Here is a 24,997-nt window from a genome sequence, read left to right on the forward strand (position 1 = left end):
ATATTATATTATATAAGTATATAATATTATATATAATATATTATATTTATAATATTAAATATAGTATATACAAAAGTACAAAAGGAACATTTCTATTCTCGAGAGAGAAAGAGAGAGAAAATATATCTTATGTCTCTCTCTTACTCATTATCTTACGTATGTAATGGTTTCACAGATTCACTCCCGTGCAAATTTCGTTTCAACGCCGACCGTGCGTATAGAAGTATAACTTTAAAAACCATCGAGCAAAAAGACAAAAGAGGGAATATAAAGGTAGTGGGGGCAAAAATATTGTTAGACAGGAAGTGCCATCTTGAGAGGCCAAATTAAACAAGGAAAGAGAGTCTTTCCTTGTTTAAGAAATCAAATTTAGTTGGGTTATGTTATTATTTGTCCCAACTGTCACATGAAATCTTATTTATATTGAAGTTTTTTAACAATTGATTCACATTTTAGACTGTTATCGTTAATATTTAATTTAAATTTTCTCGTCTAAGACACATTCTGAAAACTATTTTATAGCTACTGTTAATAAGTGTCGGAAAATTTAAATTTGGCACATTCGCATTTCCGGATATGTCCGCCATCAGAGGCCACTTTTTTGGTCGCCTTTTCATAACGATTAGATTCCCTCTTTTGTCTTTTTGCTCCATGTCAAAAACGTTCGGACCCGTCGATTATTAAATAAACATATGCGCTTTTTAAATATAAATTTAAATGTACAAGGTGATCAACGCAAGTCTAGCATAGTACATCACCTTTATTTTATTGGAATACCCTGTATATTTTTATGTTTTCAAAATCTTCTTAACAATCTGATATTATGAATCACAAACAACAAACAAACTATATTATATGGACGGTGTTTTGCAACAACCGTCTAACCCACATTTGGTTACAAATGAGGTTAAACGTGTCAAACTGTCCATCATAATGCATACTACATCAGGCAAAAATGATATAAGCCATATCCATACTTATGGGGGCGTTTGTGAACTAAGTTATTAACCAAATTCGGTAAATAAAGTGAAAACAGAAATTTGTAAAAATAGTCTAACCCACGTTTGCATTATAATATGTGGATTAGACGCTTGTTGCAAATCTTTGTAAGCGTCTTTTCAATGTGTGCACCAGATCCAAAACATTAAATTGAACAAATCTTTATTTTAACTTAATAAAAGACGAGAAATTTATTATTACACTAATTCTACAATTTTTAAATAAATAAAATTCTACCAAACTAGAGACTTTATGTTTAATGGTAAAATACGAAAGTATATTATTTAAAAATTTGAATTTTCTGTGATGTCAGCTCAACAATTGATTAGAGAAATTTTTAAATTCCTTTTATCACAGATAGTGTACCGAAAAGGTAACATAATATATGTTTTGCGATTACTCGTATGTTGGTGTCATAAATGCAGACAAAAAATTGCATTATCAGATAACTCAACCTATGGTTCATTATAAAAAATATTGAAACTCTTGCTTAATAGTCAAAATTCTGGTCAGCAAAATATTGTGCGCCTTTTTAACAAATGAGTTTGATTGTCTGTAAGCCTGTAATTATTGAAATATAAAAATGTGAGAATAAAGCCTTGTCTATCAGTGGAATTTTTAAATTTTTAAAGTAGGTAGATACATTATGCTCATTTACTCTGAACCATATATATATATATATATATATATATATATATATATATATATATATATATATATATATATATATATATATACTTGAGTGCAAAACAATCGACTCAAAAGCGATATTTGAGATTACACCTTCTGTTTTAATGTAAGAAGTATGAAAATAACAAGATGTAATGTGCAAACAGTAACTTTATTATTGAACTTACAAAAACCGCTATTTCATTATTTGGAAGACGCATTATAAAAACAATATGCTATATGAACAGAGTCTTTCAAATATTCATCATTGGAACCATCCCAAGAAAGACGTTCATCCCTAATGAACAGAGAAATCATCAATTACGAAATTAATTTTTTTATTTCTCAATATCTGATATTACCACCCCTATTCCTAATTACACTTTCCAGTCGATTTCGCATGGATCGGATGACTTTTCTAATAAATTCTTGAGGCATTGTTTTCCATTCATTATTAAGCGCAGCCCTTAATTCCATTATGCTCCTTGGTGCATGATTTCTGTTTAGAACCCTTCGTTTAAGCTGATCCCAAACATACTCTATTGGATTTATGTCCGGGCTCAATGCAGGCCAATTTATTGTAGGTATGCCGATCTCAGTTAGATAGGTGGTGGTGACTCGTGCGGTATGACATCGTGCATTATGATGCAATAAAATAAAGGCATCACCAACAAATCCCACGTATGGAACCACATTTCCGCCAAAATATCTCTGATATAACGATCCGCCGTTAAACCTCCACCACGTCCTCCACTAGGCACGAAAATTAACTCGGTTTTCCCATCCATGGAAATGCCTGCCCAAAATATACAAGAACCCCCTCCATATGACACAATTTCTCGTATACAACAATGAGCAAATCGTTCTCATGGCCTTCTATAGACTCGACGCCTCTTTTCGTTGATATATAGGCAGATCCTACTTTCGTCGGAGAATAATACCTGACTCCATTGATAGTCGTCCCAATCCAGATGTTCGTGAGCAAATTCTAGTCGCCTTTACTTCTGGGCTGCAGTTAGCTTGGAACTCGTAGCTGCCCTTTTTGGTGTCAGGTTGGCTGCTTTAAGTCTCCTTCTGACTGTCCAAATGCTAGTAACCACACCACGGACCTGTCTAAGCTCTTCTTTGAGATTAGCACCAGTCAAATGTCGATTTCTCAGAGGTTTAGATACAAGAAATCGATCATCTCTCTTTGTTGTTGTTCGTTTACGGCCTTAATCACCAGTATCTTGTTACCGACGATATACTCGGGACACAGCAGATTGGCTTAAATTTAGTCGATTTGTCACGGCCCTCTGGCTCAGGTCTTCTCTCAATAATGCTACTGCTTGAGCTGCTTTGACAGATCTGGTATCCATTCGTTATGCAGTTGCGAACTTAATTGACCCATGTTTTAGTACATGGCTATGGAAATTGCTGCCTACGATGTTAACCGAACGCGTTAAGTCGGTGCTTGTCGATTTCAATGAATCAAATTCTGACCCCCTCTCTACGTGTTGCATTATTTATTTGTAATACGTCACCCGATTTACCAAAAACCAAAATTTTTTTCAAACTCAATAATGAGGATAATAATTGTACAATAAATATTATTAAATTTACACCTTTTAGATTGAAACAGGAGATAGACTTTCGCAAAATAATTTTGAGTCAATTTTTTTGCACTCAAGTGTATATAGCTTAAACTATTATTACAGAACACCATCCATATAGGGCTTATTATGAATAGTGCAATATGACATTTTAAAATTATTTATAATTTTCGTCAAGAAATTAAATACTTAGTGTAGAAAATTGAGGTGCACTCGTATATTTAGCTAATTAAAAAAATGTATTTATTTATAGCGTTAACAGGCCTTTAAGGCCCATTACTGGATTGATAACTTCCATCGTTCTCTGTTTTTAGCTGTCATCTTCCAACCTCTGATTCTCATCTCTCTGACGTCTTCCGTCCCTACATCTCTCCATTTCTTTCTTGGTCTTCCTCTTTTTTTACCGTCAGGTACTCTCCAACCAATAGTCTTGACTGGTCTATTATCTTGCATTTTTCTAGAGGTCGAAACCATTTAGTCTACATTTTTTTACTACTGTTGTTATTGCAGGATCATCGTACACTTGATACACTTTTACATTAGTGCACATTAGTGCGTCTATTCTATTCTCCCTTTTCTACTTTTCACCAAACATTCTGCGAAATATCTCTCTTTCCCATGTTTCCAATCTGTTCTGTATGTATAGTTCATAGTCCATGTTGGCCGAGATGTTAGAAAAACACTCTTTTGACTTTTGTCAGGCTTTCGGAATTGTTTTATTCCTTTGTCAAGACACTGTAATATAGATAAAAAATGTGTAAATATTTACAAAATATCACAATTCATCAGTGCAACTTACTAGTCGTTGAGATTATTTACAATAAACTTTGACATTCAACATTAATAACACAAATATAAAATATAATAATGGACAAAATACATTCTAAAAATTTTGGTAAGGATAGTAAAACTTACTTTTTTTCGTGACATCTTTGGATGGTGTATTTTAACTCTAATACATAGAGAACAAAAAGAAAAAACAATATGAATAAAATGTAATTAGGTGTTCTTAATATTGTATTTATTTTCAAGAACCAAGAGGCCCGTATTGGGTAGTTTTAATTTTTAAATATTAAACCTGTCTTAATGAAATGCAACCAGTTATGCATACAAGTATATTGTGAAGTGTATATGTAGAGGTAAATATTTATTTTATTTTTGATGTTTTTTTAAACCTAATTCTAATAAACTGGTTGTTTTGTTTATATCGAAAGTCACTAATATCCTGTATTTCTTATATATGTATATATATACGTATATATATATATATATATATATATATATATATATATATCTAATATAATCACGTTATTTGAACCCGGAGTAAATCCTCTGAAACGCTAGAATTTCTATCGCGATAAAATTGAATTTAGGAGGTTTATATCGGTTTTCTTGCGTTTACCGTCTTTCTTTATTAGTGTCTATCCTTATCCAAGATCGATATAGTTTTATATTTAAAATAAAATTATGAGGCTCAAAAACCGTTTGCAGAAGACTTGTCGTAAATATTGCTCTATATCGATGAGTTTTGTATTTGTATTTATACTTATAAGGATAAATATGTACAAAATTTTATGAGTATGATATGTATACAATATTTATTATGTAACGGCATTCAAAAATGATCTATTTTTACAAAAGTTATTTAACATGACAAAAATATTTCTGCACCAATTTCCCCAAAAAAGCATGGTTATAATAGTAAATTTACTAAGATGTAATTTGGAGCTGAAAGGTCAGATAGTAGAACAAGTGATGGAGTTCAAATACCTAGACATCACATTATCCAGCTACCGAAAGCTTAAAATTGAAGTAAAAGATCAAGTAAACAATATGGAGAAATAAAAATATTGAATAAGAAATGAACGGCAGAATTTACAAAACAGTGATCAGACCAATAATGACATACGCGGTGGAAACACGACCTGATACAGACAGGACAAAAAAGATGTTAAAAACAGAGATAAAAACACTTAGAAAAATTGATGGACAATATGGGATGACAGATGACTCACACCAACAATTATTTCAAAGAAAGTTTGTAATTTTGTTATACATTATACATTTTCATTACAAATGTACATATTTAATTTAATTAACAAATAATCACTTAAGTTTGTTCTGTAACTTTGACTAAGCTGAGTTAGTTATCATAGAATAAGTATTACAATTATTTATATTGTTACATTGAAATCAATTATTTAAAGTTTGTTAAAGTATGCCAATATTAACACATCAAATAACTTTGATATCTAAAATTAAAAATTTTAGATTTTTATTAATATCAGCTTGTTTCATAAACTAGATAACTTAACTTACAGCATTTAAAATAGAAGAAGAACTGTCACACTTTAACCTACATTTGTCAAGTTTACCTCTAAAATCTGATATACAGCACATAAAAAACTCATTGTCTCCTAGTAAGAAATGTAGTTCTTTTAAAAAATCCTCTCCTTTTAAATTAAATGTCTGTTTCGTCCCCCGTTTTTTAAGTATTTTCTGTGTGTTTCTGTGTGTGTAAAAGTGTCTTAATTTAATTTTAACATAAAATTTTTTGGACTTTACAAAAATTTGCCAGATATTGCAACAACTTTATCAAAGAAATTTGATAACTACAAGATTATACAATTGCACACCCACACAATCTGTACATCCATTCTTATTCATTGTCTTACAACTGTCACCTTCCAAAACAAAACATAAAATCTCAATAAATAACACACATTTCATAAATATATCTCCAGAATAAATATAAATAACTTTAAAGAACTTAATGGTATAGAACATTACTTTCATCAAACAAACAATACATTTCACCTATCTCTACTTCATTGGATAAAATCTGTCTCCTCAAGAACTTTCCCGTTTACTGTTAAACAATTACAATAGTTGACCTGAGTTCTCCAATCAACAATCCAAGATAGTTTGAACCATGTTCTTTCAACCATCAATTAATAGAGTACCGGCATGTAAGTAATGTTTATTTATTGGTTTATTTATTAATTCATTACAGTTTAATAGACTATGTTACCAATTTGTGGGTCTTACCTTGTCTGCTTAAACATTTTATTCATTTATAAAACCACAGACATGTAATATTGGCATAATTGCTGTAATTTATATAATTTATATCACCTACCTATGTTTTATCTTTATTAGACAACACCCTAATATGGGATTATTATTTTCAGCATTTTAACTTTGTATCGTGACCTGAAGATGCTTTGCATATTATAGAAAGCGAAACCGGTCCTCCGATTAGTTAAATTAAATTGATTGTGAGTAAGTCTAACTTATTATTTCTTTTACCTTTTGAAATGGACTCACACAAGCAACACATTCATGATTTAAATAATTTTATTTTATTAATCAGGGAACTTGCAGTATTCCTTGTGTCATTATCTCCAGATGTATCATTATAAAGGGCGAACAGTGCATCATAAACTTTTTCCAATTCATATCTAAGAATCTTTACGGCATCGATTCGACTCTCCTACTGGGTATTAGAGAGTGGTTTTAGCGTAAACCTAGGCACTTCTTTTAAAAGAATATTCCATCGATATGTTGGTGCCGAAAAAAGACTGTTGAAAATTCATGAATAATACTGAAAAAATTGGTAACTTCAAACGAGCTTTTTGCTGCATTATTCACGACTAAATTAAGGCTGTGTGCCGCACAATATACAAAAAAGGCCCTGGGAGTAATATCTAAGTTTTTTTATAGGCCATTGTGTTTGCCTTTCATATTGACACCATTGTCATAACCATGGCTTCGCATATCGGCAATAATAATATCAGATTCCTTTAAAAAATTTAATATAAGTTAAACCTTGACTAGTATCATCAACAAAAGCAAAAAAATCGTCAACAAAAACAAATCTAACAACAATTGTGATTTGTTCTTGATGACTAATGTCAGGTGTACAATCAAAGATAATTGAAAAATATTTGCACATTTTAAAGGATTCAATTATATACTTTTTTAACTTTTTCTCTTACTAATGTGATTATTTCATTTTCTATTTTATGCATTATTGTCCAAATACCGTGCCATGTTTTGTCATCTCGTTGAATCCTGCCGATATGGTCAGCCATTACACTATCAAATTTTGCAATCGTCTTAATTAATTTCATAAAATTGCCATTACCTTTTTCGAATGGTTTTTGACTGCTGCCGCTAAAAAAAATTAAATCAGTAAAAAGTGCAAAATACTACTTTAACTTCGTATATATGTAGATAATAAAAAGCTATTTGGAATACAATATCAATGGAATCACAATACACTGATAACAGTAATAATATAATATATAACAGAAATAAATTTTAAAGGAATCACTCTGAATAGGCAACTTGCCATTAGATTCGCAACTATCTTCCTGTAAAACTTACTCGCATGAAAGAAAACACAGAAAAAACTTATAGATTTCGGCCTAAAATATTAATTCCCCGATAGTTTCGGGAAATCCCGAAAATATCGGGGATACGTCGCCGTTGCATGTAATAGCAGGTTTATTTTGCACTTTGCTTGCTTGGCGTTTTGATTTTATTTTTTGATATTTATATTTTTATATTGACTAAATTTTGCCTCCTTCAGCGAGCACCGCCTGGGTGTCACGCACCTCTTGCACCTCGGCACGGCTCAGCCTTAAGGGACAGAGCTAGAAGTACAAACAGATATACGACGTATATGCAACGTGGAGAACATCAAGAACTGGGTAAGAAATAGAAGAATAAAATTAAAGGATAATATAAGCTGACTGCTGAGAAATAGAGTAGTAAAAACAGCAATAGACGGTTCCCCAATTGAAAGACGATTAGTAGGAAGACCACGAAAACGATGGAATGACAACTTCCTGGAGGCACATCGAAAAACAAACAGAGTGATATCTACAAGAAAAAGAAGCATTGCAAGCTTTCTTCCAATATCACAAAGGGTATTTTTTTTTACTAATAAAAACGAAGAATCTTATATACTAAAACGCTAAGCCCTTTTCTTGTCCACCACTTTACTCAAAAACCATATTAGGTAATTAAAATATATTTTCGGAATATTATTAGTATTACGTATGAGGTTGTCAAGATATACTTTTGGTACAAAAATTCACTTCCGGTTTTGAGATGACCGGAAGTTAAAATTTACTTTAAGTTTTAGACCCCACAATGTATATATGGATCGAAAGGTCTCGTCGAGACGAATCTAAATATGTACTTCCGGTTGCGATCCGACATCGGAAGTGACCCGAAACGGGCATAAAACGTCAAGATAGAGCAAATCTGACACCGGATTCATGATCAGCATGCAAAATTAACTGCTAAATGATAACATTGTAACAAAAAACATTGTTTTCGACGAAATATTTCGTGATATTTGATCCACTTTTTACTTGCATTATTATTGATGAATGTTATGTATATTCTTGCTTATATTGTTTGTATTGATCTCTTAATTTTTCTCGCAAAATAAAAGATTCATTTAAAGAACTCGATGTCGAGTTAGTCCGCTAGTAAGCAACTAAAATAACTACAAATATACACAGCAACAGGAGAGAAGGACGATCAAGGAATAGAACTATTCCACGAACAAATCAGAACAGCTAACAAAACTACTAAGATAAGAGGTGTCGCAGTAATAATAGGAGATTTAGGTGCCAAAATCGGAAACGAAAAATCAACTGTGGGAAATTTAGTATTAAGCGACAGAAATCAGGAAGGTGATAGATTAACACAGTTCTGTTAAAATGGTGATTACAAATAATCCTATTTAAAGTCCTGATTTAAAGTCTATAGATGTCTATATAAATGGAAATCAGCACAAGATAACAAATAAGATATAGTTAAAAATCAAATAAAAACAATGAGAGAGATTTAGACACCCTTAAAACATCGAAAAATGGTAGGACAGTAAGGCCGAGTGGCGTTCCATTTAAGGTAAGTAAATTTGGTTTGCAGAAGACTTAAAAAGACAAAGGGACTCACTCCAAAGATAAAAAACCACGTTTATTGTAGTTACAAAAAAGTATATTCCAAATATTGATTTCCTTGTAAAGAACAAAGTTATAGAACAAATCCAAAAACATAGGTATTTGGGGACGAATATCAATGAAGTAGATGAATATATAACGAAAATAAAAATAAGAATTACAAAAGCTAGAAGTGCATTAAAAGAAATACTATGTAGCAGAGATCTAAACCTAAAATTAAGGGTACGTATTCTGTAAGTATGGAATGCCATGGCGGAGTTGTCAATACCAAAGAAACTCATTCGGATGACCAAAGTCTGTATGGAGGGTGGAATATCTCAAGTACGTGTAAATAATAAACTGTCTGGCAGCTTTGAAATCAACAGTGGACTCAAACAGGGTGATTCGTTATATCCACTACTTTTTAACCTTGTGTAACGATAAGACTACCAAAGAGAATTGAAATACTATTGTAAAAATAATACCTCAATCAACCATGGGAGCTTATCGTCTATACCTTGCCTAGCTCAGTATCTCAAGGGTGAGTTCGTCTTGTCTTAAACTAGGGATTGAACCTGAGTTCTCATTTGATAGCAAATAAGACAAATTTTAACCAATCATATTTATTTAAATCAATAAAAAAAACAATAATTAACCCTGCCAAAGCTTAACAGTTATAAGTGTTACTTATTGCTTCGATGGGCGGCTTGTGTGTTCTAGCTGTTGGATCCTCCAATTAGAAGTTGTGGCTTCTGGAGAGCTGCAGTCACACGTGGCTGTATGTCCGGACCAATTATTGAACTCCAAATATGCCAATAAAACCAATAAACCAATTAAATTGTCCAGTAAACCAATAAGTTTTAATATGTCCAATAAACTAATACGTTGTCCAGTAAACCAATAAAGTTTTGATATCTCCAATAAACTAATAAGTTGTCCAGTAAACCAATAAAGTTTTGATATCTCCAATAAACCCAAGAGAAGTTGTAGACCATAAAAATGAGTCTTATAATAATTTTTGCCTTCTTTTATAAATTTCAAAAAGAGGCAAAAAATAATCCCACTACAGAAAAGTTGTTTTGACAGAAAGTGGGAGACTGAATGAAGTTAGCACAGATGTCATAGAATGTTGGTATAGATATCATGAAACTAGCTTGTCAGTCAACACAGAACAGAATAGTCTGCCGAACAAAAGTGAGAGGGCAAATATTTATTCTATGGGACAGAAAGAGAGAAAATAAAGACAGAGGAAGAAGAGAAAAACAGGGGCGCCAACTATTTTTATAAACAAAAAAATAGTAAAAATTAAACTGAAGATAAAGAAATTAATAAATTAATAAAGAAATTAAAATGAAATAATTATTAAAATATAAATTAATAGAGATGTGACGTTTATAACGTTACACACTCCTACCACCCATCAGAAAAATTTCGAACACAACTGAGAAATTTTTCTCAAAGAAAACAAGAACATAATGTTCTACCTAGGAATAAATATATGCAGTAGTAATCTGTAGTAACAAATCAAAAATAAATACTTTATAACAAAGCAATCAAGTTAATGAATATAATAACAAAAGAATGATCATAAAAAAAAATTTAGAGTATTACTCAGGGAAATTGAATACTTCCCAACGAATTGTAGTATCCGTCAAACTAAAATTTGTTATATGTTATTTAAAAAATATATATAACAAAATAATTAAATTAATGAATATAAGTACTTAATTAAGTATACATTACTATTCATAAAAAATTTAAAGTATAACTCAAATTTGCTATATTAAAAAAAAAATAGCAAAATAATTTTCAGATGTTAATCTGGGGAAAATAAAAAAAATTACCCAATGAATTGTAGTATTCATCACACTAAAATTATTAATCTAATATTAATAAACTACTACAGAGAATATCTCTGGAAAAATAAAAAAAAATTACTCAATGAATTTCAGTATTCATTAAAGTGAAATTAAATAGGTACTGTTATAAAGTAAGCAGTAAGATGGTGTGGCATAAAGTTTATAATAAAAATCTAATAAGTATAATATACAGTTTTTGAGGGGAATGCTCAGGGGAATATAAATGCATATTACCCAATGAATTTTAGTATTCATCAGACTAAAAATGAAGGGAAAAAATTAATTTAAATTAATCGGGTATCTGTAGACTTTGGTACTGTACATGGACCCTACCAAAGGATCAATTGAAACCATGTTGGTATGAACGCAGTAGCCCATAGCCCACGGTTAAACCACGACAGCGCTCCTCGGAGACGACAGCCCTATGTGCCATGAACCCCCCGACGCCATACCCTGGAGACAACCCACCATTTAAGGAAGATCCAGTGGTACGAATGTACATCTGCATCAAAGCTCAGGCCCACAATAACAAAAATAATAATAACAAAGGGGCAATGCATCTGATATATTCAGATATACATTGTTGAAGAATTCTGTCTTCAGAAATTCTTCTTCGGAAGTACAACAACTTCTTTTGCAAAATAGCATTCTATACACATAGTATGAAGTCTAGTTAATAATCAAAGTCAAAGGTAAGTATACAAAAATAAAGACAAATAAGCAAAGTCAGGTAAATACATAATATAGAGATCATATCTCACAAAAATGAATGATTAATGGATACTGCTAATGAATGAACCTCAAAAAAAAAATTAGTACTCAGGATAACTGAGTACCTAAAGTAAGGTAACAATAATATCAAAATTATAAAATAAGTAAAAGCATGTAGACATTGATATGCAAATGTAATTATTGATAAACAACTCAAAAATACATATAAACTTTACTTGATATGTCAAATAAGACAAAGTTCTACACAAAAGAGATATAGTAACTGCATAAAACAAGTCTTAGAAGACTAAGAGTAAGTTAATAATGAAAATAAGATAATGATACATAAGAAATGTTATTCTCACTAAATATAAACCAGGGATCTACACAAAAGAATAAAGTACTGCATAAATATAGTTTACAAAAATATAAGAAAACAAGTGAAAGTAGGTATACTACAATCAAACTTCAAAGCGCCATAATTCTACACCAGATTTCTAAAAGTAGATGCATAGAATTATTTTAACTCCAAAAGAAATAAGAAAAAACACATCATCCAAAAAAAAATATATACCTACTACGGTATATTAATTGTCTCTAAAAGACCAAAAAGGAACACAGATTCATATAATCTGGCCCAAAATCTCCTTAGGATATATGTATCCTAGGAAAACTAAAACACCATGTATGCAACTAACCATGTTGTCATACATAAAGTGCTGGATGAGGCTTTTAATTGTATCAAAATCAAAAACAATTACCCAAAGTAAAATAATAGAAATATATAAACAGTTAGGGTAATGTCAAATAAATAAGATTAATATGTTTATCATAACTACAGAAATATCAAAATATAAAGAGATAAAAGATAATGCTTTACTATATTATACAACATTATTGAGACTCATCATCACTAGAATCAGTAACATCTAACTTAATATCTTGCACATGAAAATTACCAAGGTCTTTACCATCTAGATCCTTAAGATTATATACTAAAGGAGATAAAATTTTATGTATAATACAGGGAATAAATTTGGGAGCTAATTTAGCAGAAAAATCATCCACAGCTTTTGAAAGGATGTTATTTTTCTTCCGGACTTTAGCACTTACACGAAATTTTACATCATGTCTACGTAAATTGTAGCAATTAGTGTTGGTATTGTAAGAGTGACCTATTCTCTTCTGAACTTCATTCAATATAGGAGAAATATTCTCTAAAGGCTTGCAAGAAGCACAAACTTTACATTTATGAACATAGTTCACAACAAAAGATCTCATTTTAGTCCAGTAATACAATTCTGAAATCCTAGAAAGGGTTTTAAAGACACCTAAATGAGCAGCTGTAGGATCATCATGATAAATTTGCAAAATTTCCTTCCTATGTGGAGAAGGAACAAAAATTTTCCATTCTGGAGAAGAATCAGAAAACTTTGAGCTAGAAAAAACATATTTATAAAGAACATCATCCTGAACCTTAAAAGCAGGATATAAGTTAGGGTTTACTGTAACTTTCCCTATCATATTCCTATACCAAGCATCTGTTTTTAAATTAGATAAATTCAAGAGAGAAACTTGAGATACTTCAGGAATTCTTGAAAGAGAGTCAGTTACTACATTTACAGAATCACTACGATGAACAGAGTTAAGTTGTGACTGCTGAATGTCAGAAAGATTTTCAGCACTACTAACAGTATTTACTACACAAGTAGATAAATCTGTAGCCTTAAATGAAAAATTTGAGAAATCCAAACAAAGTTGAAACAAACGAATAAAATCCATACCTAATATCATCTTATGTGAAATAGAAGGAACTATTAACACTTTAAGTGATTGAGTTTTACTCAATAAAGTAACAGGTAACCAAACATATCCTAAAATACTCTGAATGTTTCCATCAGCAGTAGTGAGTTGACTTGAAACATCATAATTAAGTGCTAATTTGAGTTTTTTAAGTAAAAATAAAGAAGGAGAACCAATAATACTAACATTACTGCCAGTATCAAGAAGTGCAGAGATTGTTTCACTACCTACAGAAATAGAAATATATGGTCTATTATCATTAGTATGAACATCTAATAACGAAGTAGAATTTAAATGTACCTTAGAATTTAAAGGACCACTAGAAAGAACAGAAGTACTAGAAGAAGGTAAAGTTTCAGATTGTACTGAAGAAAAAGTGCTTAAATTATCATTAGATATAAAAGAAGTAGTTTTAGGTATAACTTTCTTAGACACATTCACTGACTTGGGTTGTTTGAATGTCTTCGAAAAGTTTTCCCTGGAACGTTGTTTCAAACCGTTTTTTGAACATCTGCTACATTCATTTGTGGTGATATTCTTAAACCCACAACCATGACAAAACTTTCTCTTGGGTTTATTACATACTTGAAAAGTATGGCCTGTCATGTTGCAGTTCCAACATGTAGCAGAAGAAGAAAGAGACTCAACAGAAAATTTACTGCGAGAAGAAATAGTAAGAGCGGCTTCAAATCTCTTACAATACTTTGTAAGGTCTGCAACTGATTCCACATCCTGGAAAGCAAGAGCCTTGACATAATCAGGAAGAAGACCATTAATGATTTCATCTACTTTTTCACACTCAGGAATAGATTTTGAAGACCGGAGCATCAAAGACTCCATATAAGAAATATATGCAGAGACAGGTTGTTTGAAAGAGTGTTTTGTAGAACGTATTTGTTCCCACAAATTTCTTTCATAATTGTAAGGTAAATAAGTTTCCTTTAAGGAAGCAACTAATTCAGACCAAGAATTAAAAGATTTTTTTGTAAAGTGATTATGCCACCAAGTAAAAGCAGCACCTTCAAATAGGTCTCCTGCAGAGATGAATAAATCTTCATCAGTGCAGTTCCTAGAAAACTTTAAAGTTTCAATCTGTTCGAGAAATGGAATTAGAGGTTCTTTACCAGAAAATTTTTTAATACCCCATTTATAAACAGGAACAGACTTAACAGGTGAGACTGAAGATTGAGAATAATCGAGGTTTACTCTATCAGGAGTAGAAGCACCAGGTTGGTCTACCATATCAGGTTGATCTACAATGTCAGACAAAGTACCTTCTAATTTCAACAAATCATAGCGGATAGCTTTTTTTAATTTTTCTTCGTCTACAGAAGTTGGCTGTAGACGGGAGATTCTACCAGACAAATGAGTTAAACGAGAACTGAAAGCTTTGAATCTACTATCAGATTTTGTACCTGAATAATCAGATATAAGACTTAATAGGTCAGAATAGGAAGCTAAAGCTTGTTGGTAATCAACATCAAAAGATAGATTAACAGAAACATCAGAAAAACTACGGTTACTGGCTTCCTGAGAAAGAAGTCCAGCAAGGATCTTTCGTTTTTCCTCTACTGTATTTGGGACAGAGACATTCCTAATAAGAATTTCATATGATAATTCATCTGTCTTTAAATGTTTAGGTAGCATCTTGAAGAAATAATTTAAAAAAAAACTAAAAAAGTAATTAAAATACACTATCCACAAAAACTGGTTAAGTTAAAAAAAAAACAAACCACTTACAACAGTATAAAAGTACCTACCATCAAAAAAAAACATATAAAAATATCTGAGTATAAAATATATATGCTGAAATATATAAAAATGGTAATACTTTTTAACCCAACATGTGAAAATATATAAAAACAGTCAAAAATATGGAAATATTAAAATTAACTGCAAGTAATGATAATATGAACACACAAAAAAAATAAATAATTAAGTATTTATTAAAGTTTGTTATTTGCCACCAAACCAAAAACCCAGAGCACAATTCCCTGAATAAAACAAGTACGGTTGGGCGCCAATGTGTAACGATAAGACTACCAAAGAGAATTGAAATACTATTGTAAAAATAATACCTCAATCAACCATGGGAGCTTATCGTCTATACCTTGCCTAGCTCAGTATCTCAAGGGTGAGTTCGTCTTGTCTTAAACTAGGGATTGAACCTGAGTTCTCATTTGATAGCAAATAAGACAAATTTTAACCAATCATATTTATTTAAATCAATAAAAAAAACAATAATTAACCCTGCCAAAGCTTAACAGTTATAAGTGTTACTTATTGCTTCGATGGGCGGCTTGTGTGTTCTAGCTGTTGGATCCTCCAATTAGAAGTTGTGGCTTCTGGAGAGCTGCAGTCACACGTGGCTGTATGTCCGGACCAATTATTGAACTCCAAATATGCCAATAAAACCAATAAACCAATTAAATTGTCCAGTAAACCAATAAGTTTTAATATGTCCAATAAACTAATACGTTGTCCAGTAAACCAATAAAGTTTTGATATCTCCAATAAACTAATAAGTTGTCCAGTAAACCAATAAAGTTTTGATATCTCCAATAAACCCAAGAGAAGTTGTAGACCATAAAAATGAGTCTTATAATAATTTTTGCCTTCTTTTATAAATTTCAAAAAGAGGCAAAAAATAATCCCACTACAGAAAAGTTGTTTTGACAGAAAGTGGGAGACTGAATGAAGTTAGCACAGATGTCATAGAATGTTGGTATAGATATCATGAAACTAGCTTGTCAGTCAACACAGAACAGAATAGTCTGCCGAACAAAAGTGAGAGGGCAAATATTTATTCTATGGGACAGAAAGAGAGAAAATAAAGACAGAGGAAGAAGAGAAAAACAGGGGCGCCAACTATTTTTATAAACAAAAAAATAGTAAAAATTAAACTGAAGATAAAGAAATTAATAAATTAATAAAGAAATTAAAATGAAATAATTATTAAAATATAAATTAATAGAGATGTGACGTTTATAACGTTACACTTGTACTAGAGAAAGCCATGAGGTCGGCCGAAATAAAAACAGAATTGCTATCGGTTCAAGGTCCCAAGCTATTACTCGCATATGCAGATGACATAGATCTCGTTGGAGACTCCATCCTATCCACAAAAGACATACATCTTAAATAAGGTGGAAGGAGCAGCAAGTGAAGTAGGGCTAAAGATTAATGAAGAGAAGATGAAATATATGTGTATAAATAGAACGACACGATGAGACAGAATAGGAGAAAATGTGACGGCCAACACCTTCAATTTCGAAAGAGTACGTTTTAAGTATCTGGGGGCCGTAATCACAGCTGACAACGATGTTACTGAAGAAATAAAAGACAGGATCCAATCTGCAAACCGCTGTCTATTCGCACTGGATAAGCTCATAAAATCGAAAAATCTTACAAGAAGTTCGAAGATCAAAATCTATAAATCCATCGTCAGACCTGTAATAACATAAGGATGCGAAACGTGGACCATGACCAAAGCAAACGAAGAAAAGCTCAGACGCTTTGAACGAAAAATACTTAGAAAAATTTTCGGACCTCACCATGATATTCCCACAAACCAGTATAAGATCAGAACCAATATCGAATTAAAAGCACTCTACAGTGACGCCGATATTGTCCCAAAAATTTAATCACAGCGACTAAGATGGGCAGCGACGTGCACAGACTGCATAACGAGAGACTTGTAAAACTGGTATGGGAGGAGATTCCCACAGGCAAAAGACCACTCGGACGTCCCAGAATGCGATGAAGAGATAACATCCAAGCAGATCTCCGGAAAATGAATATTCCATTTGACCCTAGGTTGTTGGAAGACCGAACAATTTGAAAAAAGTTGTAGAGTCAGCCAATACTCACCCAGGGTTCTAGCGCTATGTGATGATGATGTATTCTGTGGTGTTTTGTCTCTCCGCTTCTTTTATGAAGCAGTGTCGTGGACTACTAATAAACGTTCCTTAAATAAACTGCAAACTTTTGAAATGTGGACGGACCCAAAAATTTTAAAAGTATCTTGGACAGATAGCGTGGCCGAAAGACAATAAAATATTGTATACAGTCATAGTGAAAAAACTTCAATATTTGGAAAATATAACCAGTAATCAAAATAAAACATCCTACAGTTAATAATGCAGAGAAATATTCAAGGTAAACGCATTATACAACGAAGAAAAACGTCTGGGTTGGGAAGTCTCTTGCTCCATACAGCGATCTCAAAGATAACGACGGGGGATAGTGACGGAGAAGGCATGAGAAAAAGAATACGTCAAACTTAAAATATTCTGCCAAATTATCAAACTTAAGTGGTTTGCAAGCATTCTATGGTCTTTACCTATGATGGGGTGCAGATAGATCCTATCTCTTAAGATATATTTTAAAATTCCTCGTTTAATTGCGGTGATGAGTTTATAATATCTACGTACATTCATGTTAACTGTTGATAAGTTTACGTGTACCCCTGTCCTCAAGAAAACAGCTTTAACTATTTTTTTTTTCCATAAATCGAAACAAGTTACACCAGTTGTATTACATTACTTTTCTTAATATCGTTTCTAGGAACATACTATTGAATCTTGATATTGATAATTTATCACTTCCTTTTTCTGCATCTTATATACTAAAAGGCTAAGCCCTTTTCTTGTGTGCAATACTCCTCCTAAACGGTGATAGATAGGAGAATAATTTTTTCGAATAATTAAACAGATTGTTGAGTAGATTCCCGCTAAGGTTTAGGGCGGCCATAAAATGAATTTTTCCTATAGTAAAGGAATTCAATATTATACACAATGCAACAACGCGTCAATTCTCGAATGCTGGAATGCACCAACAAGTGTTTCCACTTAAGGAATAACGATAATGACCACTCAAAATTCGGGATCCTCCTGTCTCCGATTCTTATTTATGGGGTCTGTTTTACACTATCTGATGAGTTGGTATTTTTTTATTTTTATGTTTAGTTAGAAAGTATTCTGTTTCCAACAAATGCAGCGTGTGTGAAGTGTTGTTATTGATATTTAGAGATTTAGACTACGTTTTGAGTTTAATACTTGAAGAAATAAATAATGAGGTAAGCATTACTTTGTTTTTAATTTATTAGTTAGAAATATATTATTAATTTTGTGGGGAATAAGCCACAATTTTACTTTAAATTAGGTTTATTTTAAAATAGGTTTATTCTAAAGTAAAATTGTGGCGTATTCTCAAAAAAGTGGAACAGTAGGCGGTAGTGTAGACTAGCGCGGAGCATCATACTGTTTTCTGTATTTTTTAAATTTAAATAATATTTAAATATAAATTTAGTTAGTTATTTAGAGTTCTCAAACCGACTTCTTTTTCTTAAACGTGGCATTTTACAATCTAAAATATGCAAAAAAAAGTTACTTCCGGTTTTACTTCCGTTTTTTATTTAATAGGGGCGGAGTCTAACAATCATATTGTCTCCGTTTCCTAATGTAAATCTTCCGGAAAATCCTAAAAAACTACTGTATCGATTTTCAATTTAAAAAAATTGGCGTCGATGCAGTTTATTTTTAGGATTTTTGGAACATTTACACCAGGCGACAGAAACGAGATCGTTAGACTCCGCCCCTCTTAAATATTAGCAAAACTTACATCAAAACTCGATGTCGAGTTGGTCCGCTAGTATTTATTAATCCTAAAAATAACTTTTTCTTATTATTTGGTGCGTTTACACACAAATGCTAAAGTCTGTTTTCGCATTTGTATTTTTTTACTTTTTAAGATATTCAAGGGTTGTATTTTATGTGGTTCATATATTATCACAATGGTGTTCTAATGCGGTTAACAATTTTTTGAATTCTAGGGCTTTGTTTTTAATATGTAATTTTAATACTTGCAGATAATCGTCAATAGAAAAATAACTGAATATATGACAGAAGAATAAATGTAACAAAAGATATATTCTGGGAGTTAGAAGATAAAAGTCCTATACATCCATTCTTAAGATGCTGTTTCTTAGCATTTCCAAATCGCATTATTTGCAGTATGTGAGATAGAAGAAAATAATTTAGAATATTTTTAAACATAGTTTCATACACTACTTTGATTCGTTGTGTATTATTACTTAAACGATATAGTTTACTAACAATAATGCGAACTTTATGCATTTAAGAATTTTGAAGTTTTTTCACTTTTCTTTGTATCAAAATTCGTTGTAATCTTAACTATATTAGGAAATTGTTTATTTTCACCTTGAGCTGCTTTGAGTTTTGACCCGAGATAAAGCAATGTATTTTGTCATAAAAATATTAAGATTGTCTTGGCGTAAGTTAAGGGTGTAAAATGTAGACACACAACTTGAATGGAAATTATAATTTAAAAGCCTGAGCGCCTTGAAAGGGTCCTTTGACATAAGAGCTTTTCAGAGTTGTAGCAATTTCTTTACAGAATTGTGCGTATATAGGGTTTAGGGCAAGCTCAAGAACTTTCACGCTGTAATTGAGATAAAGGAATTACCGAGATAAGTAACAAGTTAAATGAGACTAAAAATTTACATGTTTCATTATTTAATTAAATAATATTAACCGTAAAAGTTTTAACCGTGAGACCTCTTTTGATTATATGTACTTTAATTTTAGATTTGAGTAAATTATTAATAATAACTATCTACATAATATGTGACTGTATAACTTTTCTCAGCTAACCTCGTGAATTACAAAAAAGAAATATACCAAAACGATCTAAAATACATCACAAATCACAACATATTTTTCTTTCTCTTTCTCTTTCTCTTTCTCTTTCTCTTTCTCTTTCTCTTTCTCTTTCTCTTTCTCTTTCTCTTTCTCTTTCTCTTTCTCTTTCTCTTCTCTTTCTCTTTCTCTTTCTCTTTCTCTTTCTCTTTCTCTTTCTCTTTCTCTTTCTCTTTCTCTTTCTCTTTCTCTTTCTCTTTCTCTTTCTCTTTCTCTTTCTCTTTCTCTTTCTCTTTCTCTTTCTCTTTCTCTTTCCTCTTTCTCTTTCTCTTTCTCTTTGTCTTTGTCTTTGTCTTTGACTTTGTCTTTGTCTTTGTCTTTGTCTTTGTCTTTGTCTTTGTCTTTGTCTTTGTCTTTGTCTTTGTCTTTGTCTTTTGTCTTTGTCTTTGTCTTTGTCTTTGTCTTTGTCTTTGTCTTTGTCTTTGTCTTTGTCTTTCTCTTTTTCTTTCTCTTTCTCTTTCTCTTTCTCTTTCTCTTTCTCTTTCTCTTTCTCTTTCTCTTTCTATTTCTCTTTCTCTTTCTCTTTCTCTTTCTCTTTCTCTTTCTCTTTCTCTTTCTCTTTCTCTTTCTCTTTCTCTTTCTCTTTCTCTTTCTCTTTCTCTTTCTCTTTCTCTTTCTCTTTCTCTTTCACTTTCACTTTCTCTTTCTCTTTCTCTTTCTCTTTCTCTTTGTCTTTGTCTTTGTCTTTGTCTTTGTCTTTGTCTTTGTCTTTGTCTTTGTCTTTGTCTTTGTCTTTGTCTTTGTCTTTGTCTTTGTCTTTGTCTTTGTCTTTCTCTTTCTCTTTCTCTTTCTCTTTCTCTTTCTCTTTCTCTTTCTCTTTCTCTTTCTCTTTCTCTTTCTCTTTCTCTTTCTCTTTCTCTTTCTCTTTCTCTTTCTCTTTCCTCTTTCTCTTTCTCTTTCTTTTTTCTTTCTATTTGTCTTTGTCTTTGTCTTTCTCTTTCTTTCTTCCTCTCTCTATCTCTCTTTCCAACTCACTTCACTTCATCAAGCCTTGGCGTCCTCCAAACGATGCCCTGTCGGTCCAGTGCCGATTTTCTCTACAGTTCTTACGTCTGCAAATTTTGTACGTCTGCTACAACTTGATTCACTCACATTTTTCGTGGCCTTTATTGTAGTCTTGCGCCCTGCCTTTTACTATCTAGGGCTATTTTGGGCAATCTTTCGGTCTCCATTTTCAGTACATGATCAGCCCATCGAAGTCTTTGAGGTTTAACTCCATACTCTCTCTCGTTACTAGGTCTAAATATCTTACGACTTTTCTTTCAAAGACTTCCAACTTTATTTTTGTATTTTCTGCCATCACCCATGTCTCGCATCCATGATATACTATTGGTTTAATAATAGTTTTTTCGATCCTGATTTTCGATCTCCAGTATATGTTTTTGAAACACATGGGCTAGCGAAAAAATAAGCTTTGTTTTGCTGTACTGTTTTTCTTTGAATTTCTAGTTCTTTTGTTTTATCCAATATAAATAACATACTAAGGCAATATAAACTTTTACAAATTAGTGTATCAACGTAGTCCATGAACATTAAGCCACAGTGCATCAACACTACTCTTTAAATTTTTAAATTCGTCTCAATGCTTTATTTTACTTGTTTAAAAAGAATTTTAATTTTTTAATTGTATTTACCTGCATAAGTAGTTACACACTAGTAGTGGTAGTCACACTAAGTAAATGATATTATATAAACACATAAAGAACATAAAATTAAAGAATTTTCTTGTAAATAACAGTTGTAAGCAATAATTCGTAGTCTGTAAAAATACACTACCATGGTTTATTCCATTCTGGAATGTCTAAAGGTGTTCTGTTTGGTTGTATTTTATTTACGATTATTATTATCATCATAAACTGGTATGCGTCCACTGCTGGACATAGGTCTCCCTCAGCTCTTTCCATTTGTCTCTGTCTTCTGCGGCTTGCATCCAGTTACATACTGCTAACACGCTTCAGATCGTTAGTCCATCTAGTTGGTGGGCGTCCTCTGCTCCGTATTGCTTCTTGCTTGGTCTTCACTGTAAAATACGTTTTTTTTCCATCGGTTGTCTGATATTGTGGCGACGTGTTCTGCCCAGTTTCTGCGACGTATTTTTTCGTTTGAGATTCGGTCTCTCAGAGAGACACCCAACATCTGGCGCTCCATAGCGATCTGAGTCACGCGAATCTTATTAACTACCTTTTTTGTGAGTGTTAATGTTTCCGCTCCATAAGTAAGTACAGGTAACACACATTGGTTAAAGAATTTCCTTTTAAGGCATATGGGTAGATCTGATTTAAATACATAGTTAAATTTACCAATCGCTGCCCAGGCTAATCCTATGCGACGTTGTAGCTCACATGTCTGGTTATCTCTGCCCAACCGAATTTCATGTCTTAGGTACTTATACGATGTAGTCCGCACAATATCCCTTAAATATTAGTCATTATTTGCGTCTTGTTCATACGAATCTTTAGTCCGACCTCCAAGGAGGCGTGATATAATTTTTCAAATAATATTATTGCATTATCCATACGATCGGCTATAAGTACGATATCATCTGCAAATCTCTAATGACTGAGCTTCTTTCCATTTACGATAAATGTGCCAACATGATAGCTCAGCAGTTTGTTAAACGACATCAAGATAAATACGACAGTAGAAAGTATTTTTTGGAGTAAGTAAACAAATTTCATGAAACTGGGAAGGTAGGAAATAAAAAACTAAAAATAAAGACCCTGCAGTTAAAGAACCTGGTAAAGTAGCAGTATTACTACATGTTAACCTAGATTTCATGTTAACTACAAGAAAAGTAGCAGCTGTATCTGGAATTAACCAAACTAGCGTCCAAGCCATTTTAAAGGATAATAAATTCTATTAATATAAACATACTGTAATTGCAGGAATTTAATGGGGATGATTTTGACAGCCGCGGCATTTATGGTTTTGTCAAATAAAAGTCAGCGAGCAGTGACCAATCAACAGTTTCGCTTTAATACTTTTTTCCGTTGAATACAATTTTTTCATAAATGGTCTGTAAATTGTCATAATTGCCGTTATTGGTCTGATTAAAACCCCATTATTTTCACGAGGTGCATACTCTTCAATCGCAAAAGTTATGTGTGGCCTTGTATTTTTGGTGACTGGTAGGACTATTTTTTACCTAGCAATTTCACTGGCGAAATGTATTTACCATAAAGAAAAGATGTCATGAATTCTCAATTGACTGATAAAATTGAAAATAATTAACAATATGACAAAGATCATTTGATTTTTCTACACGACGGCGCTCCTCTGCATTGTGCTTTACTTGTTCGTCAATTACTCAATACTTATACCAAAATTATCCACGGCAATGGATTGTAAGGAGAGTCAGGATCGAATGGCCTACTCGTTCACTAGATTTGTCTCTCCTGGAATTTGTATTTCTCTATCCTGAATCCAACACACGCCAGCCATCCCTAGAGATGGGGCCAAATAATATAGGAAGGGGCGCATATATCGGGTGTCTTCGGTGAGTAGACTATTGGATCTATCTGGCCAATCTAAACGGACTTAAGGGCTAAAAAGTATTGTTACTTGGCTTACTACCTGGCTTTTTAACCATCATTTTTTGTCCACGTTATCTCAGAACATAACCAATTGCAGTTCATGATTTGTGTAAAAGAACAGGGGCAAGTGAAGGAACTATTTTTTTCGCATAATTTTATGTAGCTATCAATTGAATTTAGTATCAAATACCAGGAAATGCGTTTGCATTTAATACATTCGGACTGGGATTACTCTTCCAAATTATCAAACCTTAGCGGTTTGCAAGCATTTTATGGTCTTTACCTACGACGGGGTGCAAGTAGGTCCTATATCTACAGACCTATTTTAAAAATTCGTGTTTTTTTTTGCGGTGATGAGTTTATACTATGTACGAGTACATTTTTGTTAATCGTTAGTGTACGTGTACCCCTTTCCGCAGAAGAAAGAGCTTAACTGTTGTTTTTTTTTTATAAATCGGAACATGCTACATCGCTTGTATTACATCACTTTTTTTAAGATTATTTCTAGAGACGTATTATTAAGTCTTGATATTAATAGTCATAGCATAATTTATCACTCCCTTTTTCTGCATATTTTTTAATACTGTAATAGTTTTTGTTCGAGTTTACAATATCATTACGATACGATTTCTTTGTTACTTGCTCTATTTCAATAATGGGCCCAACTCATTCTCCTCACTGATCATAAAAGTTGCTTTTCTGCCACTCTGCATGCCGCAAGCCCTCCTAACTGAAATACTATTTTTATAGTAAAGTTCTGTTCCATTCTGGACTCCTACTATTTTGCTTTAAATGGAAAGTAAATAAATGGCAAGTAACCTTTCAAAATGTTTTTTTTAATTCATATTTTTGTGCTTCTCCACACATTTTAGGACTGTTTTTACAGACATGTATAATTTGAATACTGGTCAAATCTATATACAGGGTTGATCGCTCAAACAAATCCACGACATAGGACGGTAAGCATTGGATCTGCATTACCGGCCCACGTGCAACTTAGCACGTTTCGAACTTTTATTCGTGACCAAAACCATATATAAATTCGGTTAGCAGCTAAGATATTTATCCTAACGGATCACAAGCATTGGATAAATTTGTGATGGACACCAACAATAAAAAATAATTAATTAAATTCACCATGAAAATACAAAA

The sequence above is a fragment of the Diabrotica undecimpunctata genome, chromosome 2 (assembly GCF_040954645.1).
Source record: "Diabrotica undecimpunctata isolate CICGRU chromosome 2, icDiaUnde3, whole genome shotgun sequence".
Classification (NCBI taxonomy): Eukaryota; Metazoa; Arthropoda; class Insecta; order Coleoptera; family Chrysomelidae; genus Diabrotica; species Diabrotica undecimpunctata.